Source organism: Camelus ferus, chromosome 28 (genome assembly GCF_009834535.1).
Source record: "Camelus ferus isolate YT-003-E chromosome 28, BCGSAC_Cfer_1.0, whole genome shotgun sequence".
Taxonomy (NCBI): domain Eukaryota; kingdom Metazoa; phylum Chordata; class Mammalia; order Artiodactyla; family Camelidae; genus Camelus; species Camelus ferus.
The window spans coordinates 1,339,732-1,354,407 of NC_045723.1; the positions used below are offsets into that span (position 1 = coordinate 1,339,732).

At 48.2% G+C, this 14,676-nt stretch overlaps 1 pseudogene; it reads left to right on the forward strand.

Annotated features, from left to right (window-relative positions):
- The first annotated feature begins 700 nt into the window (after positions 1-700).
- Positions 701-10,846, forward strand: LOC102509709 (annotated as a pseudogene).
- The last annotated feature ends 3,830 nt before the right edge of the window (positions 10,847-14,676 follow it).

The window sequence follows — 14,676 nt, forward strand, 5'->3', positions numbered from 1 at the left end:
CTTTTATAAAAGTTCCTCTATATGTATATGAAACAGAGGTTAAGCATATATATCAAAAGCTAATTAAAGTCTATTCCCTAATCTGACACTTACGTGAAATAGATATAAAAATATCTTCATGATTGAATGTTCTCCAAATTTCTTCTGTGACTGAGGTTGTAAAAAACTCTCAGAGTAGAATCTTGCTACTTGCCATTCATTATGATGATGTTTTCAGTGCTCTGTAGATTTCCCATCTGTGTGTAGACGCCTGTGGGTAGGAATAAAGGCCATCCAACTCTGAGTTAGTTAATTGCAGCTAATCCCACAGGACACAATCATTGGGTAAAACACGTGGGATCAGCTGATGTCGAATTTGCTTATTACCGTTGATGGTCAGTGCAGAGCAGAGCTTGCTTGGGTGGAGGATATCAATAATTTGGGACACACACTAAGTATCTTATATAGAGATCTTCTCATTAACGTACTCTGTGAGGTAGGTGCTCCAATGATCCCCGTTTGACAAGTAAGAAAATGGAGCCAAGGCCAGGCGAGCCTGGGCAGCTTCTCCATACGCAGAGCCTGTCCCCTGCCATGGACAAAGGGCCACGGCCCTCAGCACGCTGACAGTCAGCTCGGCATCACGATATGCCCAAGAAGAGACCTTTCTGAGCCGCTGGTTCTGGGTTAGGGCCGCCTGAGCCGCTGGCCCTGCACCAAGATGTGGCAAAGCCATATTAAGAGTGTTTGGATCCCCACGAAGCCCTACTGTACCCACGTTTACCAGGAGATTTGTGTAGGAACGGGGCTGATGGTCTTCACGCTTACAAAATCAGGAGTGCTGATGAAAGAAGTAAAGCCTCGAAAGCTTCCAGTCCCGCGCCTGCTCGTGCTCACCAATAACCAGCTTTACGTGGACAGAACGTCAGTCTGGCCGTGTTGGTTGGGAGCGTGGGACGTCGTGTTGACTTGTAGATGTGCCAGTGACCTCATGCATGAATAAACATACCTGTGAGATCCGTGAAGAAAACCAAAAACCAAAAACCAATATGCCCACAAAGAAAATCAGATAATTCATTACAAGATGCCCTGGAGATTTGAAGAATACATGTCGGCAACCGTAGGGACCAGGAACCGCAGAACCTTCACTGTCCCGTGTAGACTGTGCACATCCTGGGGGCAGGACCCGTGACTCTTCCTTTCACTTTGCCCACCAGCTGTCAGCCCTGCACGGGCCACGAGGCTGTGCTCAGAGGAGGAAGACCTTGGCTCCACGGGTGGAGCACCCACCTGGGAGGTCACATGGGAGTCAGACTCCTGGTTTTGACTCTTGGCTCTGCTCTGGGCTGGGTGACGTTGGGCAAGTCACCTAACCTCTTTGAGTCCCAGCTTTCTCATCTCTAAAGAGCGGGATGAAATCTGCTTCCTGTGGTGGTTGTGAGAACAAGTGAGAAAATTATTGTGAAAGTGTTTTGTAAACTGTAATGGATACAAATAGAAGCCATTAAGCAAGCTCCAGTTGAATTGTAACACTCTGATGCCCAGGCACGGAGACCTCCGGCCACCTACCTTCCAGGCATCTCGCAGTCCTGTGGGCGCCAGTTTCTGAATCCACATTGGGCAGGTTCCCTGGGAATCCTAAGAATAAAGGTGGATATAGTTGGAATATAGAAACTCCAAGCCAAAACTCCACATTGCCAAGTAATTCTGCTGGCGGTGCTCTGGGGTGGCTGCAACCGTCATCTGTAACATTAACTGTCACTGTCACTCACTGCATGCTGGCCACTTCCCATGACCAGGTGAGGCAAGGACTGTTATGATCCCATGTAGCAGTGAAGGGAACAAAGCGCAGAGAGGCTGGAGGGTCCCTGAAGGTCAAGGAGCAAGAAACAGGCAGAGGCAGGCTGCTGTCATTGCACCTGACCCCTTGGCTATGGACCTCCAATCTCTCCTCTCTGGGAGCTGGAGGGGTTTCATAGGGCTGCCAGAGCTGTGGATCCCACCCTCGGGGGCCAGTTATGTGGGGGATGGGATATCACAGACACCCCCGGTCTCTAAAGAGCAAACCTCTCTCTGCTCTCGCCGGCTCCTCACCGCTCCTTGCTCAAGTCAACGGAACAGAGAGAAGTGTCACTGTTTTTCTCTGACTGACCTTTCTGGGGGTGGGTGGGTCCAGGCCAGGCCCTGGAAAGCTGATACCCTCAAGGCACTTGTGAGTGGAAGCGTGGGGGCCCAGCAGTCAGCCGGGAAGGCTGGTCTGGCCTGAGGGAGGGACGGAAGGGGAGGTGTTTGGTTTTGGGGTTTTATTGAGATGAAATTCATGTAACAGAAGATGAACCACTTCAAAGTGGCGTCTTGCACATTCACAGTGTTGTGTAACCATCGCCTCCATCCAGTTCCAAAATGTCTCCATTACCCGCCAGGGGAGACCTCGCAAGGGGAGGGCTTGAGGTTGTGGGCAGTGGAGGATGTGCTGCACTGCCCCGGGTGCACCCCAACCTCGACCTCCAGGCAGGTCGACTTAGGATGTTTCTGCAAAAGCAGATTCCCCTGGGGGGGGCCACTGCCCCGACCCCACGTCAGCGCAGAAGGACATGGGAGACGAGGCGGGTGCGGTCTGGACAGAGAGTGTATCTGGGGGTGTTCAGGAGTGTCAGCACGAGGCCACCAAGGGTTTAAGAAGCCAAGGTTCCCTCACCTCCAAGGTCAGTGAGGCCCCAGTGGACATCTGGGTTATATCAGCCATTTGTCTGCCTAAAAGGCAGCTTCTCGAATAGGCACAGAACATCTCCAGGACAGAAAACGCCTTCCTCTGAGCTGTACCCACTGTACCTTGTATCTGCAGAAGCAACTGCGCTTCAGACAGCCGCCGTAAATTGTCCATGAAGCAGAGGCTGCTTTCCTATTGGCTCCAGGATCCTCTCCAAGGGGTAGCCCCATCTCTCGCTGTCTCTGCCTTGGGCTGATAATGGTGCAAGGCAGGCAGGCCAGAAGGGAGCGGGGGAGGGGAGCCCAGAGCTCCTGGCCCCGCTGGCACTGTTCCCCTTGGGCAGGCAGGAGCCCCAGCTTCCTGGAGCCCCGCAGACAGTCTCCGGGGCCAGAGCCGCAGGCATCCTTCCCCAGCGGGGCTGAGGCTGCGCTCTGCCCCTCCCCCGCCGCTCCTGCCGCCTGCCCCTCCCCTCCCCCCCAGGCCCCAGTCTGGAACCTGAGCCACATTTTTCATTTCCCTTCTGGTGCATTTCTGGTATTTCTTAGTTGCTTTACAGAAAAAAATCACTTTGAAGAATATCTCTGTTCTTTAAAGCGAGGCACACCTATGTCCGCCTGAGCTAAAGTTGTATTTTATCCAGGATTCCCTCATGTTGTGATTACTGAATGGACAGTCAGCCCTGCTGGGAACGGCAGCGAATATGACTACAGACGGGAAAAAAAAAAGATGCACTCTCTGAGACACATTTGGCAAAGTAAATCCCGCTTCTTACAAGAAAAGAATGTAATGAATTTTTCTCTATTTTTAGTCACGCATAAATCCCTTTAATACGTTTGAGCTCAAAACTCCATATTTGTCTTGGTCTGAAGTTAAATCTACAGTTTAAAGGACAGCATGTTTGCCCCACGCGAGGTATTGAGGGTCTCCAAGTGGAGGGAGAGGTTTTCTGGCCCCGGGGTGTCATGGCAACCCCGGAATGGGGACCCTCAGACACCTGTGGTGTGAGACAGAAAAGCCTTGCTTCCCCTCCTTTCTTGGGAGCAGACTGGATGGGGACAGAGTGCCCACCGAGAGCCTGGGAAGACCTGTTTTGATGTCTAGTCAGTATCAATGGCAGGGGATGATTTTGAACTTGGCCCCTAGGGAATTTAAATGAAGGCCCAAGTGGCAGGGAAGGGGAGGTGACTAAACTGAAATAAAAAATGAAGAAAAAGAAAAACTGTAGCACCAGGGTCACTGTAGGACTCTGAGTCTCCCTATGGAAGGATTTCAATTCCTTTTTCATTCGTCACCGATGGTGAGTCCTTGCCTTACCCCAGGGGTATGACAGGCTCACATGGAGGGAAGGAGGGAGCCCGACACTGACAATCAGAGGTGCAACTAAGTGGACTTCACTACGAAGGTGGTCAAGGCCATGAAACCTAGAGCCACATGAGGGACACACCATGTCACTGGCCCCACGGGAGCCAGAGGGACAAGTGAGCAGAGAAGAGTGGTGCTCCTGACTTCGGAGGTAAAATCCCTGAGGGACACTCATGGGAGTGACCACAACCCTGGCAGGAATCTGGGGGGACTTTGTGAGTGTGTTGGGGGTAGTCAGGGAGTGCAGGCGAAGGACCCAGCGAGCTACCCTCCCTTGGCCACACCTTCCCGGTTGGTGTGATTTGAGAGCCCCACCCATACAGTCTTGCATCAGGCAGCACAATCGAAGTGGAAGAAAAGCACTGCAGTAGAAGTTGTCTGTAGCCCAGGGGATGCCGCATCCTTGCCACGTGCCATCTTTAGTGCGTAATGCATTCGGAGTGTCTCAGACCCGGGAGGTGCTGACGTCACTGTGCCATCCCTACAACTGACCTCCTCCGACAGCCACCAAGTCCGGACGGTGCAGAAATCGCAGTGAATACTCCCTGCGCTGCTGGTGAACAGCCCCACCCCCTCCTCTTTCCTCCCCATCAGGAACCAAACCCACGTGGTACCCCTGGGTGCTTGGCAGGGTGGTACTGTGCCTTTGTACGATGCCCTGAGCTTCTTCAAGCCCTGAACAAGTTCTCTCCCTGTCGGCCTTCGACGAGGCAATGAGGCAGAGATGTTCATCTTCACTTCCTCCCTGAGAAATCAAGCCACAAGGAGACTCAGCCACTTGCTCCGTGGAGGAGGTGAGGGTCAAAAGCCCTGAACTAGAGCGCAGGCTCCCTGGCTCCCCATCTGCCCACCCTAACCTTTGGGATGGAGGCATCTTGTTGGAGTGATCTTTAAAATATCCTTTGGAAATGAACAAAGATAACTAATTTTTCAAAAATCTCCGTAAACTTTAAGATGACAACATGCAGAGGATCTCTTCCGTGAGGCTGCCCAGTATTGACAGCACAGTTGGAAATCAATCAGAACGCTTTACTAGAAGCTCCCATTAAAGGAGTTGTGAAGAGGACCCCTGCTACCTCCCTGATCTTTAACTGCCTTTTGTCTTCTCCCTGCACTCTAAGTGTAACCAGTGCCACCCTGAGCCCCCTCCACATGGTCGCCAGGTGTGTCCGCAGAGGCGCCGTCGCTGGAAACCTGCAGGACAGCTGGCCCCTGGGTTTTCCTCACAGAGGCAATGAAATGCACAACTTGGTCTTGGTCTCGTTTCTCAGCCCGATGTTTTTTTGGTCCACGTGGAGTCGACAGAGGCTTTGAGAAATTTCTAACTGAATCTAACAGTGAGGAATCTGCTCCAAAGATTTCATTCTAAACTTGCACATTCCACCACCATTTTCATTCCCTTAAGGGCAGAAACTGAGTGCCTGCTGTTCTTCCTGTAATGGTTGGAGGAACCAAATCTTTCACAAATGTTCCTTCTTTTATATGAGCAAATGGAAGGACCCAAGCCAGCCAAATCTCACTTTTTAAGGGAATTAAAATTTGAGATGAGGACATTTAGAGAAGTTTTCTGTGTAATTCAGAGCTACAGGGAAATCTAGATTGAACACAGAAGTCGTTTCCAACCTTCCCTGTAGCACTGAAAACAGCACATGCTACCTGCGCCGTTGCCAATGCCTGAACTCTGGCTAATGTACTCGGTAATTGAAGAAACAAAACCAAACCCTCAAATTCCTGAGTACTTTTGTTTAGATTTTTATTCTCAAGGCCAATTATTTAAGTGGAGACCTTCTGCCTTAATGAATGAAGGTTTAACTAAGGTTTCCAAAGGGTAGCTGACACATAATTATCCCTGCAAACAAGGCAGAAACATCCATACGTATAAAAATAATCAACAGACAAACCAAACCAAACAGACCAACACCACCATAAGGGAAACAAAAAATTATGAAAACGGTGTTTTCCCTCCCAACTTTATCCTCAGCTCCCTGGAGACCTCTTATTGGAAAGTCTCTGCATTAGCTGTTTTCTGTCTGCCCCCCACCCAAGTCCCTTCCCTCCCCTCCTCTGTCCTGTTCTGTGCCCCAGGAGGCTGACCTCTGCAGAATGTATCTCCTGCTATTCTGTCTGCTCAATTTCTGGTGAGATTCAGCCAATGGGAGAGACTGGCAGGAGGTCGGAGGGCAGGAAGAAAGAGAGAGAGACTGGGGTATTTCTTCCTTACTTGCTCCGTATATTGGTGTTACCCCAAAACTGGGTTCACCTCTTGGTGGGTATGGAGCCAACAGACACAACCAAGCCAAAGAGCAGGAGAAGGAAGGATTTATTACTTGCAGCAAGTAAGGAGAATGCCAAAGATCTTTCCCAAAGCAATGTCTCCCTGAACAGCAACATTGGGAGCATTTTATGCTAAGGGTATATGCATATTCATGAAGGGGCTTGAGCAGAGGAGAATTCAGCATAGGACTGGGGTCAAGGTCAAGAGAGTCTGAACTTTAGTTGACTGAAGTCAGGAGAGTCAACACCATTGTCCTCTACCAGGGTGGGAACCCTAGTTCCTGCAGGACTCAGAGCCACGTACCAGATGGGATGTGTACCCTTGAGGAGGAAGTAGGACTCTGTTTTACCTCTGAATTATTATTTCTTGACTCTTTCCTTTGTTCCTGCATTCCCTCACTTCCCTTAAGGTCATTCATTATGGAGATCTGTTTAAGGGCAAGCATGGTGGCCAGGCTTAGATCACAAAATGGCGTAGACCAAAATGGCTTCTCTTATGTCAAGAAAGCCATGCCCGGCTCTCTTTCTCCAGGCACCCCCTACTCTATCAGCTTACGCTGGTGCTATGTTTCTGCTCGGATCAGGCCCCACAACTCCATCTCTCCTTTGCTCCAACAGCACCATTTCTTTTGATTCCTCAGCCCCGGGAGGGCAGTGCCTTCCAGTGTTGCAACAGCAGCTCTAGTTGGTTTCATAACCTGCCTACAGCTCTGTGATGGTCCCTTCACCAAACTCTTTGGTTGAATTCTGCTTCCTGCTGGGACCCAGACATAGATTCTCTTTACCACCCAAGACAGATTAATCAACTACCCTCCAGGGCCCTCCACATTCTTCTCCAATCCCATTGATCACCTCTACTGTAATCTTCATTGCATGTCTGCTGATCTTCTTGTTAGACTAGGAGCTCACTGAGGCTTAAGGCTGACTTTTTTACCCTCCAACACCAGCATCTAGGATGCTAACAGGCCTAAAATGGGCAGTTAGATGATCCTGCTTGAATGAATATGTAAGCACATTAAACAAATAGGATCTAAATGTTCTTCTGAGACAAACAAAATCAGAACCTGCTACATGCCAGGCCCTGGGCTGTGATGGGGCCAGAACCATTAACAAGACAGACACACTCATGACCCTGAAGGAATTTCTAAGCTAAGGGAGTGTTAAGGGAGTAGACGAGGAAATGGCTGGTTGCCATAGTGCGTAAGAAGTGCTTTGACTTGGGCGGGGAGGGGGGCTTTATAAACATCCCCCTAAAAACTAATCCAAACAGGGAGTGGGCAGGCAGGGGAAGTCTAATTCAAGGTTGTCAACCCTCAATGTCTACAGGGCCAAGCAGGCTAGGACAGTGAGTTAATCCAACCAGGTGGGGGCTGAGTGAACTGGGGAGAGCGTGCCTTATCTCAAGTGGGCCCCTGTCCTCAGCTTAAGTGAATGGAGTCCTGGAGCCATGTGAAGCCAGCATCTATTTCCAATTTTCAAGAGACATCCAAAAAAAGTAGATTTTTATTTTTAAATGTCCAGAATGAATCCAAAAATATGAAAACACAAAGGAAAACCAACAAAAGGTATCGATAGACTAGATGCTGCCTGCTTCCCACCGTTGGCCTAAATTGCTGGTTAAAAGAATGAGCAAGAGTTAGCCAGGTAAAGTGTGTGTGTGTGTGTGTGTGTGTGTGTGTGTGTGTGTGTGTGTGTGTGTTGAGGTCTGGTGGTAAGTGCTTCAGTGGAAAAGGTTCCAGGTAAACGGAACAGCATGAGCAGATACCCCAAAACAAAGGCCGAGTCTGGCAGGTTGAGAGCTTTAGTGCAGCCGGGGAAGCGATGAAGGGTCTCACAGGCCTGGGTTGTGGGCACTGCTGATCGCCTTGCTACTAGTCTTCCTTCTTCGCTCCTGGAATCTCTATGTTGTTTAGCTACTTGGCAACATGTGGTTGAGAGGAGGGACCGCCCTTCCCTAGACCAGGGTCCAATCCAGTCACGGTCATCCCATTACCTTCCCAGCAGCTGGGTTAGCTCTGGCAAGAATACAGTACTTGCTAATGAAACAGTGCAGGAGGAGTGCTTTCCAGAGTTTTTCCCACTCATTGAAAGGGTCTTGTAGAAGCAAACACATCGTGGGTGTGGATATATCCTGCCATCTAAGGATCAAAAGCTAAACCAACTCTAGAGGACAAATCAATATCCTGGAAAGACAGAACAGCCAGATGGAAAGATCCACATTCAAGGTAAGGTTGTTGGGCTGATGAATTAACCAGATCTGAAGCCTCTCTTCCTGGGACATCTTTTTGTGTGGGGTGTTCCATTTTCTTAGCGTTGGACCACTATGAGTTGTATCATCTGACGATTACCGCAGAAGTGTACGAAGTGAATCACCACGTCAGGGAGTTGGAACTTTATTCTGAGGGTACAGGGAAGCCACTGCAGGGTTTTAAGGAGAGAAGTGTCAGATCCAATCTGAGTTTTAGAAGGATCACTCTGACTGTTGTGACCATAAGGGATGGGAGCCAGGAAGCAACATGTATGTTTTACTTTGTCCCAGAAACTCTGGATCCCTAGAAGGTAGGAATGGTGTTTCATTAATCTGTCCCAATGCTTTTCATATGGTTGGTACTCAGGGTTTGTTCAGTGAATGAGTTCAACTGCTGAGTGATTTAATCCCTTCTCTTACTGCAAGAACAGCTGGAGGTCAGCCTCCAGCTGTGTCACAAGTAAACTACCCATAGGTTTCTTGTCAAGAATTGCCTGTTAACTTTCTCCTTTTTCTTCCTCCCTTTCTTCCTCCCTTCCTTCCTCCCTTCCTCCCTTCCTCCCTTCCTCCCTTCCTCCCTTCCTTCCTTCCTTCCTTCCTGTCTTTCTTTGTCTTTCTGTCTTTCTTTCTTTTTTCCTTCCTTCCTCCCTCCCTCCCTCCCTTCCTTCCATTTCGCTACAGCGTTCCTGTATCCACAATCAGCTACACAATTTATTTGCCCTGTGCGAAATGAATTTGTAGGGTCCTTTATGCAAAAAAAGTGGAGGAAAATATCATTAAAGGCACTGAACTATAAAGGGTTTTCCTTTCTTACATCTATTTCCTCTGCTGACTTCACTTATAAAACACAAGTTCAAAGAATTACTAAGAATTTAAAGATGATGAGAGCAGAGCCTTAAATGCCAAGCCTGGGACCATCTGAGCGCAGGGCTTCGGGGCTGCACAGCTGGAGCCCATTCAGCGCCGCTGCCTGCAGCCCGGAGCCGGAGCTGAGTGAGCCGGGCGCTGACGGGGGAGGAGCCCAGGCGTGGCTCTAACTCCATTCTAGTTGTTGCCTTAAGTGGCTTTATAACTACATTTAGGGCAAATTTATGCGTCTATGCACTTCTGCCTGTCTATATGTATTACATTTTCCAATTAAAACTTTAAGTAAATGAAGAAGGTAAATTCATAGTGAGTCTAATGCATTTTCTAAACTTCCTTCCCCTGGGAGCTTTCTCTTTGTTTCCATGATTGTTTCAGGTGTTTCTACCTTACTATTCATTCCCTTCTAACTTCTCAGGAGTAATTCAGACTCCTAAGTCCCAGAGGGCATGCTTCTTTGTGATCCTGCCCACAATAAGGAAACCAAGAATAGAGTTCAGCGATGAATTAATGGATTAGCTTTTTCCTAAAGTGCTATGTCAAGACCAAAGAAGAACCATATCACACATCAGAGAGCACAACCCAGTCTCTTCAGTGCGCAGGCGATGTCTGTCCCGCCCCTTAGTGTTCCTTCCTTCCATAGGGTCTTTTTTTTCTTTTTCAGAGAAAGACCAGAACAAGCTCCCTCTCCCGGAGTAGCAGGATGGGCAGTTGTCCTAACAGAAGGATTGCACATCCCCATCCCTGTCCTGCTGGTGTGAACCCTTTGTGCCTCCTCCAGCTGTTGGTACGGCACCATTATTGCTGCCCCGAGGGTCCAGGATGAAAAGGGCTCTAGTCTCATCAGATGATGGGTGAGCTGCGTATTCCTTGTCTATGTAACTGAGTTGTTAGATGGTAATTGCAAAATGAGGGAGCTGGACTACAGCAGAGCCTTTGCACCAAGTGATCCATGTGCAAAACATACTTCCCCATCACACTTTATCAATCCACGTCTTCATTTCAACAACACACATTTTAAAAAAATTTTATTTTATGCTATCTGGAATTAAGATATGCCTTGCAATCAATGATGTCATACATTCTTTGCCAAGGATGGTGACATCGTTGCCTTTGCCTATGCAGGCGTTGACCCCGGAAACACTAGCATCAAAACTTGCAGAATGGGGATCATTGGCCTGGAGGAAAATCTCAAGATCACAGTGGAGCCCTGCACTCCTAGGGGCCAAGTGGCCGCAGGACATGCAGGTGGGGAGAGGGGAAGGGGTAAACCAGGCTATTTAGCAGCTTTCTCAAAGCAGGAGTCAGGCAGGCTGACTCTACAGAAAAGCGACAAAGCTGAGAAGCCCAGCACCAGCTGGTTTTAGGGCCTCTTAAAAAAATGTTGCATCACAAGGAGCTTGGTGGTCCTTCAGCAGAGAGAGTGATATTGCCCAGGAAAACATCATGTCTCTGAGGCACACCGTGCCTCAGGAAATTTAGGCTGAGCATGAAGAGGTTTTAGGTATGTCTGAAACAATTGATTTCATTTTCCTTTTTATGGATGCATGAGAGTGATGTGTGATAAAATCTGTCTAATTAGAATGGCTATTATAAAAAGGAAAACAAAATAGCAAGCGTTGATGAGGATATGGAGAAATTGCAGTCCTGGTGCATGGCTGGTGGGGATGTAAACTGGTGCAGCCACTGTGGAGAACAGTATGGTGGCTTCTTAAAAAATTACCCATAGAATTACCATAGGATCCAGCAATCCCACTTCTGGGTATAGACCCCAAAGGGTTGAAAGCAGAGACAGGAACAGATAATTATACATTCATGTTCAGAGCAACATTATACACAATAGCCAAAAGGTGGAAGCAAACAAAGGGTCCTTCCCCAGATGAATGGATAAGCAGAATATATATATGTACATACCACGGACAATTATTCGGCTCTACCGAGTAATGAGATTCTGACACATGTTACAATGTGGATGAAGTTTGAAGACGCTACACTAAGTGAAATAAGTCAGTCACACGAAGGACAAACATTGTATGAATCCACTTATGTGAGGTCAAACTTACAGAGACAAAGTTGAAGTGGAGGGGCTGTGGTAGGGGGGAGATGGGGAGTTACCGTTCAGGAGGTAAGAGTTTCAGTCTGGGAAGATGAAAAATTTCCAGAGATGGACGGTGCTGATGGCTGCACAACAATGTGAACGCACTTGCTGCCGTTGAAATGTACACTTGAAAATGGTTACAATGGTGACTTTTCTGTAACCTATATTTACCACAATATTAATCTATCTTGTTAAGCCTACCCAAACTCTATTAATAAGTATAAGATAGTCATTTTAAGTGATAAGAAAGCATTTTGCCAGAGTTAGTTGACAGCACCTTCCTTTTTTCTTTTTCAATGGTATATAAAATAAGGGTAGAGCTTTCAGTCATGACAGCCTGGATTTGGGAAATATGGCTGTACGCCTTCCTTTCCCTCCTCCCTCCATATAAAAAAGGCCCACATGAGAGGTTCACGTTTGAAGAGGAAAAGTTGTACTTAACCACATCTGTGATCAATTGTTGGGATTTACTCCGTGTCCAGCTGGTCCTAGGAGCTGGGATTGGATACCTAGTTCTTTTTTGTTTTGTTTTTTTGGGGGGCAGGTAATTAGGTTTATTTATTTATTATTATTATTTTATTTAATGGAGGTCCTAGGGATTGAACCCAGGACCTTGTGCATGCTAAGCACACGCTGTACCCCTGAGCTATACCCACTCCCCGCTAAAGACCTACTCCTTGACCTCAGTGAACATAGAGCTTCTTGGTAAGGTAGAAATAATGCAGAATGTTTAGGTATAATTGTGAGCCCTAGGGTAGGAATTTTTTTTAAGTGGTTCTTAGAGGCTGAGAAGATAGGGGAGGAAATTCAATGCCAGAGGGGCCAGAGGAAACATTTTGGTGTGAAGGAAATATTCTGGATATAATGACTGTGATTATATGATTGTGGTAAAAAATTATCAAATTGCCTATTTAGAAACTGTCAAGTTTTATTCCCTGTAAATTATATCTACTTAAATAAAATAATGCAAAGAGAAAAGGGAAGGAAGAAAGTGGGGTAGGGGGGAGGAAGCATCTGGAGAGCAGGATTCTCAGTCTGAACTCTGCACCGGGCAAGTCACTTTGCCTCTCTTGGCCTCATCTGTGAAATGAGATGTTTGAGCTAAACCTCTGAGGTCTCATGTTACTTCTCTGCATCCATGGAAATATAGAGACAAAATATAATCAAAATGAGGCACTAAAGAACAGAGCAGAGACAGTGCTTGTGTGTCCCCAGATGGGTCACTTTTCTTCCGGGGCTTGTAGCTCAACTACATTTCCCAGTGCTTCCAGCAGATAGGTCCCCCCAGGTGGCTGATCCTGGCCAAGGAAACACAGTCAGAAATTAGGTGTGGTCAGAAACTCAGTGTGCCCCTCTCAGGCCCGGCCCCTGGAGCATCCCACTGGGATCCTCCACTCTCTTTGCCCTTCCGTGGTGCCCTCGGAAGCCACGGGTTGGGAATGTCTGTGCCACGATGGACGGTCCTTCATTCCTAGGTCATCCTCTGGAGAGGTGCCGCCCAGCCCACGTGGACTGTGACGTGAGCTAGAATTACACTGTCATTGTTTTCAGCTGCTCAGATTTTATTTTCTTCTGTTTATTTGAATCATTAGCCTACGCTGAATAAAACACAAAGCAAAGTATGAGTTCAGTAGCAATCCTTCAGCTAGAGGAAGGTGCAGGGGAGAGACCCCTGACAGGGGCCCTGAAGCCACAGACAAAGAGGGAAAGGGAGACACTCCAGCCCTGGCAGGCATAAGGGTTCAGAATTTGGAGATTTGGTTGTGGTTTGTTCTGAGAGCTGGAGATGAATAACTGATGTAATGATCCATCTCCATGTTGCTTCCCCTCCCCCCAGGAAACCCCCCAAATATCTCCACCATCCCATAATATCACCAGGAAATATGCAACTGGCTCTGAATGGATCTGGCAACATGGAAACAAAATCTGCATGGCCTTAAAGCCCAGGCCCCGCACAGGCTGGGTGTGTCCACTCTGCAGGTGTTGACAGTTGTGCTCACCTGAGCTCAATCTTCAATCATTTAAGCCCACAAACCCAGACCTAGAGGAGGAGGCAAAGCAGACAAGGGTGGATGAGGTCCCAAAGGTGCTCCTTGCAGGGCAGGATCCTCCCCTGAAGGAGGTGAGGACGAATTCTATGACCCCCACTGCTGGGGAGAAGTCACATCCCCAGGTCCTGCTGGGGGGACCCACCACCCTGGAGCTGAGGCACTGGGCTCACCGCAGGGCACCAGGTGGGGTGCGGGTGCGGCGATAGGGAGGGAGGCAGGCGGAGAATGGAAGACAGCTAGTCTAGAAGAACTGACTTGACTTGGTAGAGAGGCACTTGTTAATAAGCGTAAAAATAAGAGGCAAAACCTCCCTAAAGGGTTCAGAAGAAAATTTCCAAAAGGTCCACTCAGTTGGCCCCTTCTCTGTGACTAATTGAGCTCCTTACACAAATAAAAAGGGATGAGTGTTTAGCCAGAAAGCAAAACAGGGGTTGTTTCCTTTCATCTACAAAACAGCCTCTGAATTCCTGCAGCCTCTACAATGGATTCAGCTACACAGACCAGGCTTTTCAAGTACTTCATTGTAACCTCACACCCAGGGACAACGGGTGACGTACCAGCACTTGTACAGGTGAGCAAGGACTGGCAGTGATTGGCTGCGAGTGGAAATGGAATGGAGGCAGTAGATTGGGGCCAGGCTGGGGAGCAGGGATGGCGAACAGGTCCCTCAGCCTCCCACCCCAGGGCCTTTGCACTTGCGTTCCCCTTTTCCCTTGAAGACTTTCCCCCAGGTGTTTGAAGGGATGGCTCCCTCCCTCCTTTCAATTCTTGACTCCATTGTTCTCTTCAAAAGGTCAGAGATGACCACTATTAGCAAAATAGCCTCCCTGTCCCAGGAAACTCCATCTCCTTCTCTGCTTAATTTCCTTTCAATACGTGATTTTCCCTGTCTGATGTTAAATTATATATCTATTTATCTGTCTTCTATGAGGGCATGCCCTTTGTTGTGCTTTGTGCTGTGTCCCCAGGGCCTGGAAGAGGTACCTGGAAAACAACAGGGTTCAATAAATACTTGTTTGCTGAGCAGTCTTGCTAGTGGCCGTTCGGAGGGCTATACTGAGAACGATTTTAAGCATCAGCACGTAGTCAT